The sequence below is a fragment of the Coenobita brevimanus genome, chromosome 9, assembly GCF_032717465.1.
Source record: "Coenobita brevimanus isolate Jiangsu-jjx chromosome 9, ASM3271746v2, whole genome shotgun sequence".
Lineage (NCBI taxonomy): Eukaryota > Metazoa > Arthropoda > Malacostraca > Decapoda > Coenobitidae > Coenobita > Coenobita brevimanus.
Genome location: NC_136962.1, coordinates 4,923,940 through 4,946,196, shown reverse-complemented (window position 1 = coordinate 4,946,196; position 22,257 = coordinate 4,923,940).

The window sequence follows — 22,257 nt, the reverse complement described above, 5'->3', positions numbered from 1 at the left end:
CCACTTCCAGCGAGACAGTCTCACATATTCATTAACTGGTTCCACTCGCGTAATATCTATCCCTTACTCTTTCATTTGTAACTCTGTCTTGCCACTTTACCCCAAGAATCCTTCTCAGTATTTTATTCTCAAATCCTAATACTTTCTGATCTGTTGCAATTGTACTGTACCATGACTCATGCCCGTATATTAAAATTGGTCTAACCATGGACTTGTAAATTTTCACTTTAGTATGTACCGAAAGCATATTATTATTCCAAACAGATTTCAACATTCCAACAGCTCGCCAAGCCTGTCTAATCCTCTCCTCAATTTCATTGTTTAATGATCCATTAGATGATACAATCGTTCCCAGATATTTAAAGTTTTCTACATTCTTCACCACATTATTCCCAATTACACAATCCATTTGGTTCTCCACTTCATATTAATAATTTCAGTCTTTCCACAAATTATAACCAATCCCACTTTTTCTCCTTCCTCCACCAGACAATCGAGCACCCTCTGCATCTCGTAAATACTTCGTTAGGCTAAATAATTTAAGTTCTTCAAGGCGTTCCTCATATGGTTTATATCTAAGTCGTGGTATCATTTTTGTGATTCTTCGCTGAATTTTCTCTAATTTTTCAATGTCCTTTCTGTTGTACGGAAACCAGAATTGCACACAATACTCAAGATGGGGGCGCACTAGCGAGTTGTACAAGGCAAGTATGACTTTTTTCGATTTAAACTCGAAAGTTCTTCCAATAAAACCCACTAGCTTGTTTGCAATTTTAACCGCATCGGTACACTGCTTGCTTGGTTTTAGGTCATTTGATATTATCACACCAAGATCCTTTTCACTGTCTGTACTTGATAACTGAATATTGTTCATTTTGTAATTTGCATGGACGAGGAGGAGGAGGAGAAGGAGGACGAGGAGGACGAGGAGGAGGAGGGGAAGGAGGGCGAGAAGGAGGAGGAGAAGGAGCAGGAGGAGGAGGAGAAGGAGGAGGACGAGGATGAGGAGGAGGACGAGGAAGAGGAGGAGGACGAGGAAGAGGAGGAGGACGAGGAAGAGGAGGAGGACGAGGAGGAGGACGAGGAAGAGGAGGAGGAGGAGGAGGACGAGGAGGAGGAGGAGGACGAGGAGGACGAGGAGGAGGAGGAGGACGAGGAGGAGGACGAGGAAAAAAGGAGGATGAGGAGGACGAGGATGAGGGCGAGGAGGATGAGGAGGACGAGGATGAGGGCGAGGAGGACAAGGCGAGGAGGACGAGGAGGACCGAGGAGGACGAGGAGGACGAGGACGAGGAGGAGGACGAAGAGGAGGAGGACGAGGACGAAGAGGAGGAGGACGAGGAGGACGAGGACGAGGACGACGAGGCCGAGGACGACGAGGAGGACGAGGAGGAGGACGACGACGAGGAAGAATACGAGAAGGAGGAGGACGAGCAGGAGGAGGACGAGCAGGAGGACGAGGACGACCAGGACGAGGAGGACGAGGGCGAGGGGGACGAGTTGGACGAGGACGAGGAGGGCGAAAACGACGAGGACGAGGAGGACTAGGAGTTCGAGGAGGAGGAGGAGGACAACGAGGAGGAGGAGGACGAGGAGGACGAGGAGGACGGGGACGATAACGAGGAGGACGAGTAGGACGAGGACGAGAAGGAAGAAGGAGGACTAGGACGAGAAGGACGAGGAGGACTAGGAGGACGAGGACGAGGAGGACGAGGAGGACGAGGACGATGACGATGACGAGGAGGACGAGGACGAGGAGGACGAGGACGAGAAGGACGAGGAGGACTAGGAGGACGAGGAGGAGGAGGAGGAGGACGACGAGGAGGAGGAGGACGAGGAGAACGAGGAGGAGGAGGACGACGACGAGGAGGAGGAGGATTACGAGGAGGACGAGGAGGAGGAGGACGAGGAGGACGAGGATTAAACAGGATTACACAGGAAAGCAAACAGCAACAGACCTTATGGTCCTTTCGAGGCTGCTTGTTAGAGAAAACTATGACTACAAGATCTAACTCTACATGTTGAAGGATAAGGATAGTAAAGCAAGAAGACTCCCCCCACCACCAAACCCTCCAGGAAAGTGTGAGAAAAACCACCATGCAGCATGGAAAAACTGACATGGAAATTTTATAGGAAACACTGGAAAGGAAAAGTCACATTCTATAATACTTTATCTATAAGCTACCCGATAGAGTAACCTGAAAGAGAAATTAAACAAATAAAATAATAGTTACGGCATGACATTATAAACCGGTTACATTGAGTTAATGGAAAGTCTGTGGACATTACGTGGGACCTACACACTGCTCAGTGTGGATATTTAGGGGTGGTGCAGCAGCCTTGCCTGGTACTTTTAAGGTAGGCAGTAGTCAATCAGGCCCTAGCTCCGTTTGCTCCACTGAGACAAGGAACTCTCCCATGTGGGACAAGTACACAAGTTTCATCCTGAAGCAGTGACCCCTGGTACATTAAAAAAAAACCCGATGGCGGTCACTTGACTAACAGGGACCCTCAGTGATCCACAGCCCATCACAGGTCGAAAGTAAGAGTAGTGACCGTTAACTCAGGGTTATCTGTGCAGATCCTAATATGTGCTTATATTGCTTTGTTTGCACCGAGTAAATTGAAAATGTATAATATCGTGACGCAACACTATGTACGGGTACATTGTTTACGGGGTGTCTTGTAGACTAAAGGGGCATGAACTTACATGTACCGTAGCTATAAAAGCAAGTTATTCGGACAGAAAAAGAGTCAGCTGAGGATTTTCGTGCAAGTACTTGTCTAGTTTGTTTTTGAATGTCTCAATTGAGATACTGTTCACGGTATCTGAGGGTAATCTGTTCCAGATATTTACAACTCTGTTAAAGAAGTAGTATTTTGCTTCGTGGGATTGGAATCGCTTTCCCATGATTTTGCAGCCATTACTTCTGGATATACTCGACCGGTCTATATCAAAATATTTATTCATGTCTAAGTTGTCATATCCCTTCATGATTTTGAAAACTTCAATAAGGTCCCCTCTTAACCTGCGCTTCGTTCAATCAATCGATCATTTCCTGTGGCACGCCACGGGAAGCATAGGGCCTCAATGAACTCTCTCCACCAATATTTTTCTCTTGCCATCTCCTTCAGGTCCCACCAACACTCCTCTCCTGCTTCTTTTTTCATTGTCCACAACCAAGTTTCCCTCGGCCTACCTCTACCTCTTCTTCCTCTAGCAATCCACTCTGGCACATCCTGTATTAAACAACCATCTTTTCTGTATACGTGCCCCAGCCACTTCCAGCGAGACAGTCTCACATATTCATTAACTCGTTCCACTCTCGTAATATCCCTTACTCTTTCATTTGTAACTCTGTCTTGCCACTTTACCCGAAGAATCCTTCTTAGTATTTTATTCTCAAATCCTAATACTTTCTGATCTGTTGCAATTGTACTGTACCATGACTCATGCCCGTATATTAAAATTGGTCTAACCATGGACTTGTAAATTTTCACTTTAGTATGTACCGAAAGCAAATTATTATTCCAAACAGATTTCAACATTCCAACAGCTCGCCAAGCCTGTCTAATCCTCTCCTCAATTTCATGGTTTAATGATCCATAAGATGATACAATCGTTCCCAGATATTTAAAGTTTTCTACATTCTTCACCACGTTATTTCCAATTACACAATCGATTTGGTTCTCCACGTTCATATTAATAATTTCAGTCTTTCCACACTTTATTACCAATCCCACCATTTCTCCTTCCTCCACCAGACAATCGAGCACCCTCTGCATCTCGTAAATACTTCGTTAGGCTAAATAATTTAAGTTCTTCAAGGCGTTCCTCATATGGTTTATATCTAAGTCGTGGTATCATTTTTGTGATTCTTCGCTGAATTTTCTCTAATTTTTCAATGTCCTTTCTGTTGTACTGAGACCAGAATTGCACACAATACTCAAGATGGGGGCGCACTAGCGAGTTGTACGAGGCAAGTATGACTTTTTCCGATTTAAACTCGAAAGTTCTTTCAATAAAACCCACTAGCTTGTTTGCAATTTTAACCGCATCGGTAAACTGCTTGCTTGGTTTTAGATCATTTGATATTATCACACCAAGATCCTTTTCACTGTCTGTACTTGATAACTGAATATTGTTCATTTTGTAATTTGCATGGAAGAGGAGGAGCAGGAGAAGGAGGACGAGGAGGAGAAGGAGGACGAGGAGGAGGACGAGGAGGACGAGGAGGAGAAGGAGGAGGAGGAGGAGGACGAGGAGGAGGACGAGGAAGAGGAGGAGGACGAGGAGGAGGACGAGGAGGACGAGGAGGAGGACGAGGAGGACGAGGACGAGGACGAGGAGGACGAGGAGAGGAGGACGAGGAGGAGGAGGAAGAGGATTACACAGGATTACACAGGAAAGCAAACAGCAACAGACCTTATGGTCCTTTCGAGGCTGCTTGTTAGAGAAAACTATGACTACAAGATCTAACTGTACATGTTGAAGGATAAGGATAGTAAAGCAAGAAGGCTCCCCCCACCACCAAACCCTCCAGGAAAAAGTGAGAAAAACCACCATGCAGCATGGAAAAACTGACATGGAAATTTTATAGGAAACACTGGAAAGGAAAAGTCACATTCTATAATACTTTATCTATAAGCTACCCGATAGAGTAACCTGAAAGAGAAATTAAACAAATAAAATAATAGTTACGGCATGACATTATAAACCGGTTACATTGAGTTAATGGGAAGTCTGTGGACATAACGTGGAAGCTACACACTGCACAGTGTGGATGTTTAGGGGTGGTGCAGCAGCCTTGCCTGGCGCTTTTAAGGTAGGCCCTAGCTCCGTTTGCTCCACTGAGACAAGGAACTCTCCCATGTATGACAAGTACACAAGTTTCATCCTGAAGCAGTGACCCCTGGTACATTAAAAAAATCCCGATGGTGGTCACTTGACTAACAGGGACCCTCAGTGATCCACAGCCCATCACAGGTCGAAAGTAAGAGTAGTGACCGTTAACTCAGGGTTATCTGTGCAGATCCTAATCTGTGCTTATATTGCTTTCTTTGCACTGGGGTGATTGAAAAGTATATAGGACGGGTGTCTTAGAAAAAAGGGGACTGCACAGTGCACAGTGTGGATGTGCAATGCACAGAGTGGATGTTTAGGGGTGGTGCGGCAACCTTTCCTGGCGCTTTTTAGGTAGGCAGCAGTCAATCAGGCCCTAGCTCCGTTCACTCCACTGAGACAAGGAACTCTCCCATGTGGGATAAGTACAGAAGTTTCATCCTGAAGCAGTGACCCCTGGTACATTAAAAAAATCCCGATGGTGGTCACTTGACTAACAGGGACCCTCAGTGATCCACATCCCATCACAGGTCGAAAGTAAAGTAGTGACCGTTAACTCAGGGTTATCTGTGCAGATCCTAATCTGTGCTTACTGTATATTACCTCATTTGCTTTGGGTAAATCGAAAAACGTATAATGACATGACGTGACGCTATGTTAAGCTTACGGGGTGTCCTTTAGACACGAGGGGACTGCACAGTGTGGATGTTTAGGGGTGGTGCGGCAGCCTCGCCTGGCTCTTTTAAGTTAGGCAGCAGTCAATCAGGCCCTAGCTCCGTTCACTCAACTGAGACAGGGAACTCTCCCATATGGGACAAGTACACAAGTTTCATCCTGAAGCAGTGACCCCTGGTACATTAAAAAAATCCCGATGGTGGTCACTTGACTAACATGGACCCTCAGTGATCCACAGCCCATCATAGGTCGAAAGTAAGAGTGGTGACCGTTAACTCAGGGTTATATGTGCAGATCCTAATCTGTGCTTATATTGCTTTGTTTGCACCGAATAAATTGAAAATGTATAATATCGTGACGCAACACTATGTACGGGTTCATTGTTTACGGGGCGTCTTGTAGACTAAAGGGGCATGAACTTACATGTACCGTAGCTATAAAAGCAAGTTATTCGGACAGAAAAAGAGTCAGCTGAGGATTTTCGTGCAAATACTTGTCTAATTTGTTTTTGAATGTCTCAATTGAGATACTGTTCACGGTATCTGAGGGTAATCTGTTCCAGATATTTACAACTCTGTTAAAGAAGAAGTATTTTGCTTCGTGGGATTGGAATCGCTTTCCCATGATTTTGCAGCCATTACTGCTGGTTTGACTCGACCGGTCTATATCAAAATATTTATTCATGTCTAAGTTGTCATATCCCTTTATGATTTTGAAAACTTCAATAAGGTCCCCTCTTAACCTGCGCTTCGTTCAATCAATCAATCATTTCCTGTGGCACGCCACGGGAAGCATAGGGCCTCAATGAACTCTCTCCACCAATATTTGTCTCTTGCCATCTCCTTCAGGTCCCACCAACACTCCTCTCCTGCTTCTTTTTTCATTGTCCACAACCAAGTTTCCCTCGGCCTACCTCTACCTCTTCTTCCTCTAGCAATCCACTCTGGCACATTCTGTATTAAACAACCATCTTTTCTGTATACGTGCCCCAGCCACTTCCAGCGAGACAGTCTCACATATTCATTAACTCGTTCCACTCTCGTAATATCCCTTACTCTTTCATTTGTAACTCTGTCTTGCCACTTTACCCCAAGAATCCTTCTCAGTATTTTATTCTCAAATCCTAATACTTTCTGATCTGTTGCAATTGTACTGTACCATGACTCATGCCCGTATATTAAAATGGGTCTAACCATGGACTTGTAAATTTTCACTTTAGTATGTACCGAAAGCAAATTATTATTCCAAACAGATTTCAACATTCCAACAGCTCACCAAGGCTGTCTAATCCTCTCCTCAATTTCATTGTTTAATGATCCATTAGATGATACAATCATTCCCAGATATTTAAAGTTTTCTACATTCTTCACCACATTATTCCCAATTACACAATCGATTTGGTTCTCCACGTTCATATTAATAATTTCAGTCTTTCCACAATTTATTACCAATCCCACTTTTTCTCCTTTCTCCACCAGACAGTCGAGCACCCTCTGCATCTCGTAAATACTTCGTTAGGCTAAATAATTTAAGTTCTTCAAGGCGTTCCTCATATGGTTTATATCTAAGTCGTGGTATGATTTTTGTGATTCTTCGCTGAATTTTCTCTAATTTTTCAATGTACTTTCTGTTGTATGGAGACCAGAATTGCACACAATACTCAAGATGGGGGCGCACTAGCGAGTTGTACAAGGCAAGTATGACTTTTTCCGATTTAAACTCGAAAGTTCTTCCAATAAAACCCACTAGCTTGTTTGCAATTTTAACCGCATCGGTACACTGCTTGCTTGGTTTTAGGTCATTTGATATTATCACACCAAGATCCTTTTCACTGTCTGTACTTGATAACTGAATATTGTTCATTTTGTAATTTGCATGGACGAGGAGGAGGAGGAGAAGGAGGACGAGGAGGACGAGGAGGAGAAGGAGGACGAGGAGGAGGACGAGGAGGACGAGGAGGAGGACGAGGAGGAGAAGGAGGAGGATGAGGAGGACGAGGAGGAGGACGAGGAAGAGGAGGAGGACGAGGAGGAGGACGAGGAAGAGGAGGAGGATGAGGAGGACGAGGAGGAGGACGAGGAGGACGAGGAGGACGAGGACGAGGAGAGGAGGACGAGGAGGAGGAGGAGGAGGATTACACAGTATTACACATTAAAGCAAACCGCAACAGACCTTATGGTCCTTTCGAGGCTGCTTGTTAGAGAAAACTATGACTACAAGATCTAACTGTACATGTTGAAGGATAAGAATAATAAAGCAAGAAGGCTCCCCCCACCACCAAACCCTCCAGGAAAAAGTGAGAAAAACCACCATGCAGCATGAAAAAACTGACATGGAAATTTTATAGGAAACACTGGAAAGGAAAAGTCACATTCTATAATACTTTATCTATAAACTACCCGGTAGAGTAACCTGAAAGAGAAATTAAACAAATAAAATAATAGTTACGGCATGACATTATAAACCGGTTACATTGAGTTAATGGGAAGTCTGTGGACATAACGTGGAAGCTACACACTGCACAGTGTGGATGTTTAGGGGTGGTGCAGCAGCCTTGCCTGGCGCTTTTAAGGTAGGCCCTAGCTCCGTTTGCTCCACTGAGACAAGGAACTCTCCCATGTATGACAAGTACACAATTTTTTTCCTGAAGCAGTGACCCCTGGTACATTAAAAAAATCCCGATGGTGGTCACTTGACTAACATGGACCCTCAGTGATCCACAGCCCATCACAGGTCGAAAGTAAGAGTGGTGACCGTTAACTCAGGGTTATCTGTGCAGATCCTAATCTGTGCTTGTATTGCTTTGTTTGCACCGAATAAATTGAAAATGTATAATATCGTGACGCAACACTATGTACGGGTTCATTGTTTACGGGGCGTCTTGTAGACTAAAGGGGCATGAACTTACATGTACCGTAGCTATAAAAGCAAGTTATTCGGACAGAAAAAGAGTCACCTGAGGATTTTCGTGCAAATACTTGTCTAATTTGTTTTTGAATGTCTCAATTGAGATACTGTTCACGGTATCTGAGGGTAATCTGTTCCAGATATTTACAACTCTGTTAAAGAAGAAGTATTTTGCTTCGTGGGATTGGAATCGCTTTCCCATGATTTTGCAGCCATTACTTCTGGTTTGACTCGACCGGTCTATATCAAAATATTTATTCATGTCTAAGTTGTCATATCCCTTCATGATTTTGAAAACTTCAATAAGGACCCTCTTAACCTGCGCTTCGTTAGGCTAAATAATTTAAGTTCTTCAAGGCGTTCCTCATATGGTTTGTTTCTAAGTCGTGGTATCATTTTTGTGATTCTTCGCTGAATTTTCTCTAATTTGTCAATGTTCCTTCTGTAGTACGGAGACCAGAATTGCACACAATACTCAAGACGGGGGCGCACTAGTGAGTTGTACAAGGCAAGTATGACTTTATCCGATTTAAACTCGAAAGTTCTTCCAATAAAACCCACTAGCTTGTTTGCAATTTTTACCGCATCGGTGCACTGCTTGCTTGGTTTTAGGTCATTTGATATTATCACACCAAGATCCTTTTCACTGTCTGTACTTGATAACTGAATATTGTTCATTTTGTAATTTGCATGGACATTGTTACTTCCAATATGAAGTACTTTACATTTTTCTGTGTTGAATTTCATTTGCCATTTTTCTGCCCAGCTTGCTAAAGTATTAAGGTCATTTTGTAACTGCTGCCACTGTAATTTTGAAGTGACTATACTGGTTATTTTAGTATCATCTGCAAATTTGGATACTTTACAATTTAGACCCCCATCAATGTCATTTATATAAATAATAAAAAGTATCGGTCCAAGTACTGAGCCTTGGGGAACGCCGCTGATCACATTACGCCATTTGGATTCCTTTCCGTTTATCACAACTCGCTGTTTTCGGTCTGACAGCCAGTCTTGTAACCATTTTTGCGTCTTTCCTTTTATTCCATGTGCTTCTATTTTTCTCATGAGACGCTTGTGAGGGACAGTGTCAAATGCTTTCTGAAAGTCGAGGTAAATTATATCTACCGCTCTTGAGTCATCGTATGATTTGTAAACATCATGGAAGAAGTCCAGTAAGTTAGTTAAGCATGAACGACGATGTCTGAATCCATGTTGCGAGTCCTTAATTATATTGTTTTCTTCTAGATAATTAACTATTTTATCTCTTATGATTTTTTCCATTAACTTGCACACTACTGATGTTAAGCTGATTGGTCTGTAATTTCGTGGGTGCGACTCATTTCCTTTTTTGAAAATTGGTGTTACATTTGCTAGTTTCCATTCACGTTTAACTTTCCCAGTACTTAATGATTTATTGAATAAGACAGAGAGTGGCAGCAGTAACTCATGTTTTGCTTCTTTGAGAATTCTCGGTGATATTTTATCGGGGCCAGGGGTTTTGTTTATGTCCGTACTATTTATGGCTGAAAGGATATCATTATTATGGATAGCATTGTTACTAAGGACTGTGCTATTTGCTTGGTTTGTGGGTAACAGTAGGTTTCTGGTGGTGTTTTCTACTGTAAAAACAGACGCAAAGTTATCGTTAAGAATGTTTGCCATTTCGACCTCATTTTCGGTGTGTTTGCCATTGTTTGTTTCTAGAGGACCTATTGATGTAGTCATAACCTTTTTCTTTCTAATGTAACTGTAAAATTCTTTAGGATTTGATTTGCACGTATTAGCAATGTGGATCTCCAGTGCTCTTTTGCTTTGTTTAATAAGTCTTTTCGATATGCGGCGTAGATTATCATACTGTAATTCATCATCATTACTTTGTGTAGCTTTATATTTATGGTATGCCTGTTTTTTGGCTATTAAGTTACTTTTTATTTCACTGGACCACCACTTTGGTTTACTATTTCCAGCTGGACGTCTGTTACGTAGTGGCACACATGACTTTACCACTTCATTAAATTTTTCGGTGAATATTTCCCATGCTTGGTTTATGTCATCGGTTTCAGACATTTGATTCCAATCTGCAGTTGCAAGTAGCGCTTTGAGCCTGTTGAAATTAGCTCTACGATAATCTGGGACCTTTTCTTTGCTCTCCGTTTCTTTTACTTTTTCAGTAGTAATATTAAACTGTATAATTCGATGATCACTGGAACTAAATTCAGGTCCTATTTCAACGTTGTTGACTAGGTTATCATTTGTAGTCAAGATGATGTCTAGGATATTGTTTCCTCTCGTTGGGTATTGTACGTGTTGGGAAAGGGCGCTTTCTTGAAGATTCGTATAAAGCTCTTGTCCTGAGTGTGCCGTCAGTGGTTCACCCCACTTTGTTACCGGTAGATTAAAGTCTCCAAAAATTACGCTATCCTCTTGACAACAAATTTCCGCAATTTGATCATAAAGTTTTTCATCTGTCTCAGTTGACTGTGCTGGAGGACGATAGATGAGACATATATTTATTTTGTGTGAATTAATACTTAGCTGAATATAACTGGCATCTATGTTGGTAATACTGGGTTTAGATAGCACAAGGGGATGGAGACTAGTTTTCACATATAGTAAAACACCCCCACCAGCTCGATGTGGTCGCTCACAGCTGAAAATATTGTACCCTGTTAGTGAGTATTCCGCTAGAAAGTCATGGTCAGATGTGTTAATCCAGGAGGAGGAGGACGAGGAGGAGGAGGACGAATAGGAAGAGGACGAGGAGGAGGAGGACGAATAGGAAGAGGACGAGGAGGAGGAGGAGGAGGAGGAGGAGGAGGAGGACGAGGAGGAGGACGAGGACGACAAAGGACGAGAAGGACGAGGAGGACGAGGACGAGGACGAGGATGAGGATGAGGACGAGGATGAGGAGGATGAGGAGGACGAGGAGGACGAGGACGAGGAGGACGAGGAGGACGAGGAGGACGAGGAGGACGAGGACGAGGAGGACGAGGACGAGGAGGACGAGGAGGACGAGGACGAGGAGGACGAGGAGGACGAGGACGAGGAGGACGAGGACGAGGAGGACGAGGAAGACGAGGACGAGGAGGACGAGCAGGAGGACGAGGAGGACGAGGACGAGGAGGACCAGGAGGACGTGGACGAGGAGGACGAGGAGGACGAGGACGAGGAGGACGAGGACGAGGAGGACGAGGACGAGGAGGACGAGGACGAGGAGGACGAGGACGAGGAGGATTAGGACGAGGAGGACGAGGATTAAACATTATTACACAGGAAAGCAAACAGCAACAGACCTTATGGTCCTTTCGAGGCTGCTTGTTAGAGAAAACTATGACTACAAGATCTAACTCTACATGTTGAAGGATAAGGATAGTAAAGCAAGAAGGCTCCCCCCACCACCAAACCCTCCAGGAAAAAGTGAGAAAAACCACCATGCAGCATGGAAAAACTGACATGGAAATTTTATAGGAAACACTGGAAAGGAAAAGTCACATTCTATAATACTTTATCTATAAGCTACCCGATAGAGTAACCTGAAAGAGAAATTAAACAAATAAAATAATAGTTACGGCATGACATTATAAACCGGTTACATTGAATTAATGGGAAGTCTGTGGACATAACGTGGAAGCTACACACTGCACAGTGTGGATGTTTAGAGGTGGTGCAGCAGCCTTGCCTGGCGCTTTTAAGGTAGGCAGAATCAATCAGGCCCTAGCTCCGTTTGCTTCACTGAGACAAGGAACTCTTCCATGTCGGACAAATACACAAGTTTCATCCTGAAGCAGTGACCCCTTGTACATTGAAAAAATCCCGATGGTGGTCACTTGACTAACAGGGACCCTCAGTGATCCACAGCCCATCACTGGTCGAAAGTAAGAGTAGTGACCGTTAACTCAGGGTTATCTGTGCAGATCCTAATATGTGCTTATATTGCTTTCTTTGCACTGGGGAGATTGAAAAGTATATAGGACGGGTGTCTTAGATTAAAGGGGACTGCACAGTGCACAGTGTGGATGTGCAATGCACAGAGTGGATGTTTAGGGGTGGTGCGGCAACCTTCCCTGGCGCTTTTTAGGTAGGCAGCAGTCAATCAGGCCCTAGCTCCGTTCACTCCACTGAGACAAGGAACTCTCCCATGTGGGACAGTACACAAGTTTAATCCTGAGGAAGTGACCACTGGTACATTAAAAAAATCCCGATGATGGTCACTTGACTAACAGGGACCCTCAGTGATCCACATCCCATCACAGGTCGAAAGTAAAAGTAGTGACCGTTAACTCAGGGTTATCTGTGCAGATCCTAATCTGTGCTTACTGTATATTACCTCATTTGCTTTGGGTAAATCGAAAAACGTATAATGACGTGACGTGACGCTATGTTAACTTTACGGGGTGTCCTGTAGACACGAAGGAACTGCACAGTGTGGATGTTTGGGGGTGGTGCGGCAGCCTTGCCTGGCGCTATTAAGGTAGGCAGCAGTCAATTAGGCCCTTGCTCCGTTCACTCCACTGAGACAGGGAACTCTCCCATATGGGACAAGTACACAAGTTTCATCCTGAAGCAGTGACCCCTGGTACATTAACAAAAATCCCGATGGTGGTCACTTGACTAACATGGACCCTCAGTGATCCACAGCCCATCACAGGTCGAAAGTAAGAGTAGTGACCGTTAACTCAGGGTTATCTGTGCAGATCCTAATCTGTGCTTATATTGCTTTGTTTGCACCGAGTAAATTGAAAATGTATAATATCGTGACGCAACACTATGTACGGGTACATTGTTTACGGGGTGTCTTGTAGACTAAAGGGGCATGAACTTACATGTACCGTAGCTATAAAAGCAAGTTATTCGGACAGAAAAAGAGTCAGCTGAGGATTTTCGTGCAAATACTTGTCTAATTTGTTTTTGAATGTCTCAATTGAGATACTGTTTACGGTATCTGAGCGTAATCTGTTCCAGATATTTACAACTCTGTTAAAGAAGAAGTATTTTGCTTTGTGGGATTGGAATCGCTTTCCCATGATTTTGCAGCCATTACTTCTGGTTTGACTCGACCGGTCTATATAAAAATACTTATTCATGTCTAAGTTGTCATATCCCTTCATGATTTTGAAAACTTCAATAAGGTCCCCTCTTAACCTGCGCTTCGTTCAATCAATCAATCATTTCCTGTGGCACGCCACGGGAAGCATAGGGCCTCAATGAACTCTCTCCACCAATATTTGTCTCTTGCCATCTCCTTCAGGTCCCATCAACACTCCACTTATGCTTCTTTTTTCATTGTCCTCAACCAAGTTTCACTCGGCCTACCTCTACCTCTTCTTCCTTTAGCAATCCACTCTGGCACATCCTGTATTAAGCAACCATCTTTTCTGTATACGTGCCCCAGCCACTTCCAGCGAGACAGTCTCACATATTCATTAACTGGTTCCAGTCTCGTAATATCCCTTACTCTTTCATTTGTAACTCTGTCTTGCCACTTTACCTCAAGAATCCTTCTCAGTATTTTATTCTCAAATCCTAATACTTTCTGATCTGTTGCAATTGTACTGTACCATGACTCATGCCCGTATATTAAAATTGGTCTAACCATGGACTTGTAAATTTTCACTTTAGTAGGTACCGAAAGCAAATTATTATTCCAAACAGATTTCAACATTCCAACAGCTCGCCAAGCCTGTCTAATCCTCTCCTCAATTTCATTGTTTAATGATCCATTAGATGATACAATCGTTCCCAGATATTTAAAGTTTTCTACATTCTTCACCACATTATTCCCAATTACACAATCGATTTGGTTCTCCACGTTCATATTAATAATTTCAGTCTTTCCACAATTTATTACCAATCCCACTTTTTCTCCTTCCTCCACCAGACAATCGAGCACCCTCTGCATCTCGTAAATACTTCGTTAGGGTAAATAATTTAAGTTCTTCAAGGCCTTCCTCATATGGTTTATATGTAAGACGTGGTATCATTTTTGTGATTCTTAGCTGAATTTTCTCTAATTCTTCAATGTCCTTTCTGTTGTACGGAGACCAGAAATGCACACAATACTCAAGATGGGGGCGCACTAGCGAGTTGTACAAGGCAAGTATGACTTTTTCCGATTTAAACTCGAAAGTTCTTCCAATAAAACCCACTAGTTTGTTTGCAATTTTAACCGCATCGGTACACTGCTTGCTTGGTTTTAGGTCATTTGATATTATCAACCAAGATCCTTTTCACTGTCTGTACTTGATAACTGAATATTGTTCATTTTGTAATTTGCATGGACGAGGAGGAGGAGGACGAGGAGGACGAGGAGGACGAGGAGGACGAGGAGGACGAGGAGGAGGATGAGGAGGACGAGGAGGACGAGGAGGAGGACGAGGAGGAGAAGGAGGAGGATGAGGAGGACGAGGAGGACGAAGAGGAGGACGAGGAAGAGGAGGAGGACGAGGACGAGGACGAGGAAGAGGAGGAGGACGAGGAGGACGAGGACAGGAGGACGAGGAGGAGGAGGAAGAGGATTCCACAGGATTACACAGGAAAGCAAACAGCAACAGACCTTATGGTCCTTTCGAGGCTGCTTGTTAGAGAAAACTATGACTACAAGATCTAACTCTACATGTTGAAGGATAAGGATAGTAAAGCAAGAAGGCTCCCCCCACCACCAAACCCTCCAGGAAAAAGTGAGAAAAACCACCATGCAGCATGGAAAAACTGACATGGAAATTTTATAGGAAACACTGGAAAGGAAAAGTCACATTCTATAATACTTTATCTATAAGCTACCCGATAGAGTAACCTGAAAGAGAAATTAAACAAATAAAATAATAGTTACGGCATGACATTATAAACCGGTTACATTGAGTTAATGGGAAGTCTGTGGACATAACGTGGAAGCTACACACTGCACAGTGTGGATGTTTAGGGGTGGTGCAGCAGCCTTGCCTGGCTCTTTTAAGGTAGGCAGCAGTCAATCAGGCCCTAGCTCCGTTTGCTCCACTGAGACAAGGAACTCTCCTATGTATGACAAGTACACAAGTTTCATCCTGAAGCAGTGACCCCTGGTACATTATAGAAATCCCGATGGTGGTCACTTGACTAACAGGGACCCTCAGTGATCCACAGCCCATCACAGGTCGAAAGTAAGAGTAGTGACCGTTAACTCAGGGTTATCTGTGCAGATCCTAATCTGTGCTTATATTGCTTTCTTTGCACTGGGGTGATTGAAAAGTATATAGGACGGGTGTCTTAGATAAAAGGGGACTGCATAGTGCACAGTGTGGATGTGCAATGCACAGAGTGGATGTTTAGGGGTGGTGCGGCAACCTATCCTGGCGCTTTTTAGGTAGGCAGCAGTCAATCAAGCAATAGCTCCGTTCACTCCACTGAGACAAGGAACTCTCCCATGTGGGACAAGTACAGAAGTTTCATCCTGAAGCAGTGACCCCTGGTACATTAAAAAAATCCCGATGGTGGTCACTTGACTAACAGGGACCCTCAGTGATCCACATCCCATCACAGGTCGAAAGTAAAAGTAGTGACCGTTAACTCAGGGTTATCTGTGCAGATCCTAATCTGTGCTTACTGTATATTACCTCATTTGCTTTGGGTAAATCGAAAAACGTATAATGACGTGACGTGACGCAATGTTAAGTTTACGGGGTGTCCTGTAGACACGAAGAGACTGCACAGTATGGATGTTTAAAGGTGGTGCGGCAGCCTCGCCTGGCGCTTTTAAGGTAGGCAGCAGTCAATCAGGCCCTAGCTCCGTTCACTCCACTGAGACAGGGAACTCTCCCATATGGGACAAGTACACAAGTTTCATCCTGAAGCAGTGACCCCTGGTACATTAAAAAAAATCCCGATGGTGGTCACTTGACTAACATGGACCCTCAGTGATCCACAGCCCATCACAGGTCGAAAAGTAAGAGTGGTGACCGTTAACTCAGGGTTATCTGTGCAGATCCTAATCTGTGCTTGTATTGCTTTGTTTGCACCGAATAAATTGAAAATGTATAATATCGTGACGCAACACTATGTACGGGTACATTGTTTACGGGGCGTCTTGTAGACTAAAGGGGCATGAACTTACATGTACCGTAGCTATAAAAGCAAGTTATTCGGACAGAAAAAGAGTCGGCTGAGGATTTTCGTGCAAATACTTGTCTAATTTGTTTTTGAATGTCTCAATTGAGATACTGTTCACGGTATCTGAGGGTAATCTGTTCCAGATATTTACAACTCTGTTAAAGAAGAAGTATTTTGCTTCGTGGGATTGGAATCGCTTTCCCATGATTTTGCAGCCATTACTTCTGGTTTGACTCGACCGGTCTATATCAAAATACTTATTCATGTCTAAGTTGTCATATCCCTTCATGATTTTGAAAACTTCAATAAGGTCCCCTCTTAACCTGCGCTTCGTTCAATCAATCAATCATTTCCTGTGGCACGCCACGGGAAGCATAGGGCCTCAATGAACTCTCTCCACCAATATTTGTCTCTTGCCATCTCCTTCAGGTCCCATCAACACTCCTCTAATGCTTCTTTTTTCATTGTCCTCAACCAAGTTTCCCTCGGCCTACCTCTACCTCTTCTTCCTTTAGCAATCCACTCTGGCACATCCTGTATTAAGCAACCATCTTTTCTGTATACGTGCCCCAGCCACTTCCAGCGAGACAGTCTCACATATTCATTAACTGGTTCCAGTCTCGTAATATCCCTTACTCTTTCATTTGTAACTCTGTCTTGCCACTTTACCTCAAGAATCCTTCTCAGTATTTTATTCTCAAATCCTAATACTTTCTGATCTGTTGCAATTGTACTGTACCATGACTCATGCCCGTATATTAAAATTGGTCTAACCATGGACTTGTAAATTTTCACTTTAGTAGGTACCGAAAGCAAATTATTATTCCAAACAGATTTCAACATTCCAACAGCTCGCCAAGCCTGTCTAATCCTCTCCTCAATTTCATTGTTTAATGATCCATTAGATGATACAATCGTTCCCAGATATTTAAAGTTTTCTACATTCTTCACCACATTATTCCCAATTACACAATCGATTTGACTCTCCACGTTCATATTAATAATTTCAGTCTTTCCACAATTTATTACCAATCCCACTTTTTCTCCTTCCTCCACCAGACAATCGAGCACCCTCTGCATCTCGTAAATACTTCGTTAGGCTAAATAATTTAAGTTCTTCAAGGCCTTCCTCATATGGTTTATATGTAAGACGTGGTATCATTTTTGTGATTCTTAGCTGAATTTTCTCTAATTGTTCGATGTCCTTTCTGTTGTACGGAGACCAGAATTGCACACAATACTCAAGATGGGGGCGCACTAGCGAGTTGTACAAGGCAAGTATGACTTTTTCCGATTTAAACTCAAAAGTTCTTCCAATAAAACCCACTAGTTTGTTTGCAATTTTAACCGCATCGGTACACTGCTTGCTTGGTTTTAGGTCATTTGATATTATCACACCAAGATCCTTTTCATTGTCTGTACTTGATAACTGAATATTGTTCATTTTGTAATTTGCATGGACGAGGAGGAGGAGGACGAGGAGGACGAGGAGGAGAAGGAGGAGGATGAGGAGGACGAGGAGGACGAGGAGGAGGACGAGGAGGAGAAGGAGGAGGATGAGGAGGACGAGGAGGAGGAGGAGGAGGACGAGGAGGACGAGGAGGACGAGGACGACGAGGACGAGGACGACGAGGACGACGTGGACGAGGACGAGGACGAGGACGAGGACGAGGACGAGGAGGACGAAGAGAGGAGGACGAGGAGGAGGAGGAAGAGGATTACACAGGATTACACAGGAAAGCAAACAGCAACAGACCTTATGGTCCTTTCGAGGCTGCTTGTTAGAGAAAACTATGACTACAAGATCTAACTCTACATGTTGAAGGATAAGGAAAGTAAAGCAAGAAGGCTCCCCCCACCACCAAACCCTCCTGGAAAAAGTGAGAAAATCCACCATGCAGCATGGAAAAACTGACATGGAAATTTTATAGGAAACACTGGAAAGGAAAAGTCACATTCTATAATACTTTATCTATAAGCTACCCGATAGAGTAACCTGAAAGAGAAATTAAACAAATAAAATATTAGTTACGGCATGACATTATAAACCGGTTACATTGAGTTAATGGGAAGTCTGTGGACATAACGTGGATGCTACACACTGCACAGTGTGGATGTTTAGGGGTGGTGCAGCAGCCTTGCCTGGGGCTTTTAAGGTAGGCAGTAGTCAATCAGGCCCTAGCTCCGTTTGCTCCACTGAGACAAGGAACTCTCCCAAGTGGGACAAGTACACAAGTTTCATCCTGAAGCAGTGACCCCTGGTACATTAAAAAAATCCCGATGGTGGTCACTTGAATAACAGGGACCCTCAGTGATCCACATCCCATCACAGGTCGAAAGTAAAAGTAGTGACCGTTAACTCAGGGTTATCTGTGCAGATCCTAATCTGTGCTTACTGTATATTACGTCATTTGCTTTGGGTAAATCGAAAAACGTATAATGACGTGACGTGACGCTATGTTAAGTTTACGGGGTGTCCTGTAGACACGAGGGGACTGCACAGTGTGGATGTTTAGGGGTGGTGCGGCAGCCTCGTCTGGCGGTTTTAAGGTAGGCAGCAGTCAATCAGGCCCTAGCTCCGTTCACTCCACTGAGACAGGGAACTCTCCCATATGGGACAAGTACACAAGTTTCATCCTGAAGCAGTGACCCCTGGTACATTAAAAAAATCCCGATTGTGGTTACTTGACTAACATGGACCCTCAGTGATCCACAGCCCATCACAGGTCGAAAGTAAGAGTGGTGACCGTTAACTCAGGGTTATCTGTGCAGATCCTAATCTGTGCTTATATTGCTTTGTTTACACCGAATAAATTGAAAATGTATAATATCGTGACGCAACACTATATACGGGTACATTGTTTACGGGGTGTCTTGTAAACTAATGGGGCATGAACTTACATGTACCATAGGTATAAAAGCAAGTTATTCGGACAGAAAAAGAGTCAGCTGAGGATTTTCGTGCAAATACTTGTCTAATTTGTTTTTTAATGTCTCAATTGAGATACTGTTCACGGTATCTGAGGGTAATCTGTTCCAGATATTTACAACTCTGTTAAAGAAGAAGCATTTTGCTTCGTGGGATTGGAATCGCTTTCCCATGATTTTGCAGCCATTACTTCTGGTTTGACTCGACCGGTCTATATCAAAATATTTATTCACGTCTAAGTTGTCATATCCCTTCATGATTTTGAAAACTTCAATAAGGTCCCCTCTTAACCTGCGCTTCGTTAGGCTAAATAATTTAAGTTCTTCAAGGCGTTCCTCATATGGTTTATATCTAAGTCGTGGTATCATTTTTGTGATTCTTCGCTGAATTTTCTCTAATTTTTCAATGTCCTTTCTGTAGTACTGGGACCAGAATTGAACACAATACTCAAGATGGGGGCGCACTAGCGAGTTGTACAAGGCAAGTATGACTTTTTCCGATTTAAACTCGAAAGTTCTTCCAATAAAACCCACTAGCTTGTTTGCAATTTTAACCGCATTGGTACACTGCTTGCTTGGTTTTAGGTCATTTGATATTATCACACCAAGATCCTTTTCACTGTCTGTACTTGATAACTGAATATTGTTCATTTTGTAATTTGCATGGACATTGTTACTTCCAATATGAAGTACTTTACATTTTTCTGTGTTGAATTCCATTTGCCACTTTTCTGCCCAGCTTGCTAAAGTATTAAGGTCATTTTGTAACTGCTGCCACTGTAATTTTGAAGTGACTATACTGGTTATTTTAGTATCATCTGCAAATTTGGATACTTTACAATTTAGACCCTCATCAATGTCATTTATATAAATAACAAAAAGTACCGGTCCAAGCACTGAGCCTTGGGGAACGCCGCTGATCACATTACGCCATTTGGATTCCTTTCCGTTTACCACAACTCGCTGTTTTCGGTCTGACAGCCAGTCTTGTAACCATTTTTGCGTCTTTCCTTTTATTCCATGTGCTTCTATTTTTCTCATGAGACGCTTGTGAGGGACAGTGTCAAATGCTTTCTGAAAGTCGAGGTAAATTATATCTACTACTCTTGAGTCATCGTATGATTTGTAAACATCATGGAAGAAGTCCAGTAAGTTAGTTAAGCATGAACGACGATGTCTGAATCCATGTTGCGAGTCTTAAATTATATTATTTTCTTCTAGATAATTAACTATTTTATCTCTTATGATTTTTCCCATTAACTTGCACACTACTGATGTTAAGCTGATTGGTCTGTAATTACCTGGGTGCGACTCATTTCCTTTTTTGAAAATTGGTGTTACATTTGCTAGTTTCCATTCGCGTGGAACTTTCCCAGTACTTAATGATTTATTGAATAAGACAGAGAGTGGCAGCAGTAACTCATGTTTTGCTTCTTTGAGAATTCTCGGTGATATTTTATCGGGGCCAGGGGTTTTGTTTATGTCCGTACTATTTATGGCTGAAAGGATATCATTATTATGGATAGCATAGTTACTAAGGACTGTGCTATTTGCTTGGTTTGTGGGTAACAGTAGGTTTCTGGTGGTGTTTTCTACTGTAAAAACAGACACAAAGTAATCGTTAAGAATGTTTGCCATTTCGACCTCATTTTCAGTGTGTTTGCCATTGTTTGTTTCTAGAGGACCTATTGATGTAGTCATAACCTTTTTCTTTCTAATGTAACTGTAAAATTCTTTAGGATTTGATTTGCACGTATTAGCAATGTGGATCTCCAGTGCTCTTTTGCTTTGTTTAATAAGTCTTTTCGATATGCGGCATAGATTATCATACTGTAATTTATCATCATTATTCTGTGTAGCTTTATATTTATGGTATGCCTGTTTTTTGACTATTAAGTTACTTTTTATTTCACTGGACCACCACTTTGGTTTACTATTTCCAGCTGGACGTCTGTTACGTAGTGGCACATATGACTTTACCACTTCATTAAATTTTTCGGTGAATATTTCCCATGCTTGGTTTATGTCATCGGTTTCAGACATTTGATTCCAATCTGCAGTTGCAAGTAGCGCTCTGAGCCTGTTGAAATTAGCTCTACGATAATCTGGGACCTTTTCTTTGCTCTCCGTTTCTAATACTTTTTCAGTAGTAATATTAAACTGTATAGTTCGATGATCACTGGAACTAAACTCAGGTCCTATTTCAACGTTGTTCACTAGGTTATCATTTGTAGTCAAGATGATGTCTAGTATATTGTTTCCTCTCGTTGGGTATTGTACGTGTTGGGACAGGGCGCTTTCTTGAAGATTCGTATAAAGCTCTTGTCCTGAGTGTGCCGTCAGTGGTTCACCCCACTTTGTTACCGGTAGATTAAAGTCTCCAAAAATTACGCTATCCGCTTGACAACAAATTTCCGCAATTTGATCATAAAGTTTTTCATCTGTCTCAGTTGACTGTTCTGGAGGACGATAGATGAGACATATATTTATTTTGTGTGAATTAATACTTAGCTGAACATAACTGGCATCTATGTTGGTAATACTGGGTTTGGATAGCACAAGGGGATGGAGACTAGTTTTCACATATAGTAAAACACCGCCACCAGCTCGATGTGGTCGCTCACAGCTGAAAATATTGTACCCTGTTAGTGAGTATTCCGCTAGAAAGTCACGGTCAGATGTGTTAATCCAGGACTCTGTGATGCCAATGATGTCATAATTTTCTAGGTAAATTAGAGATTCTAAATCCTCAAACTTGTTACGCAGACTACGTGCGTTAGCATAGCAGACTCTAATTCCGTTCCGAACAGTTGGTGAT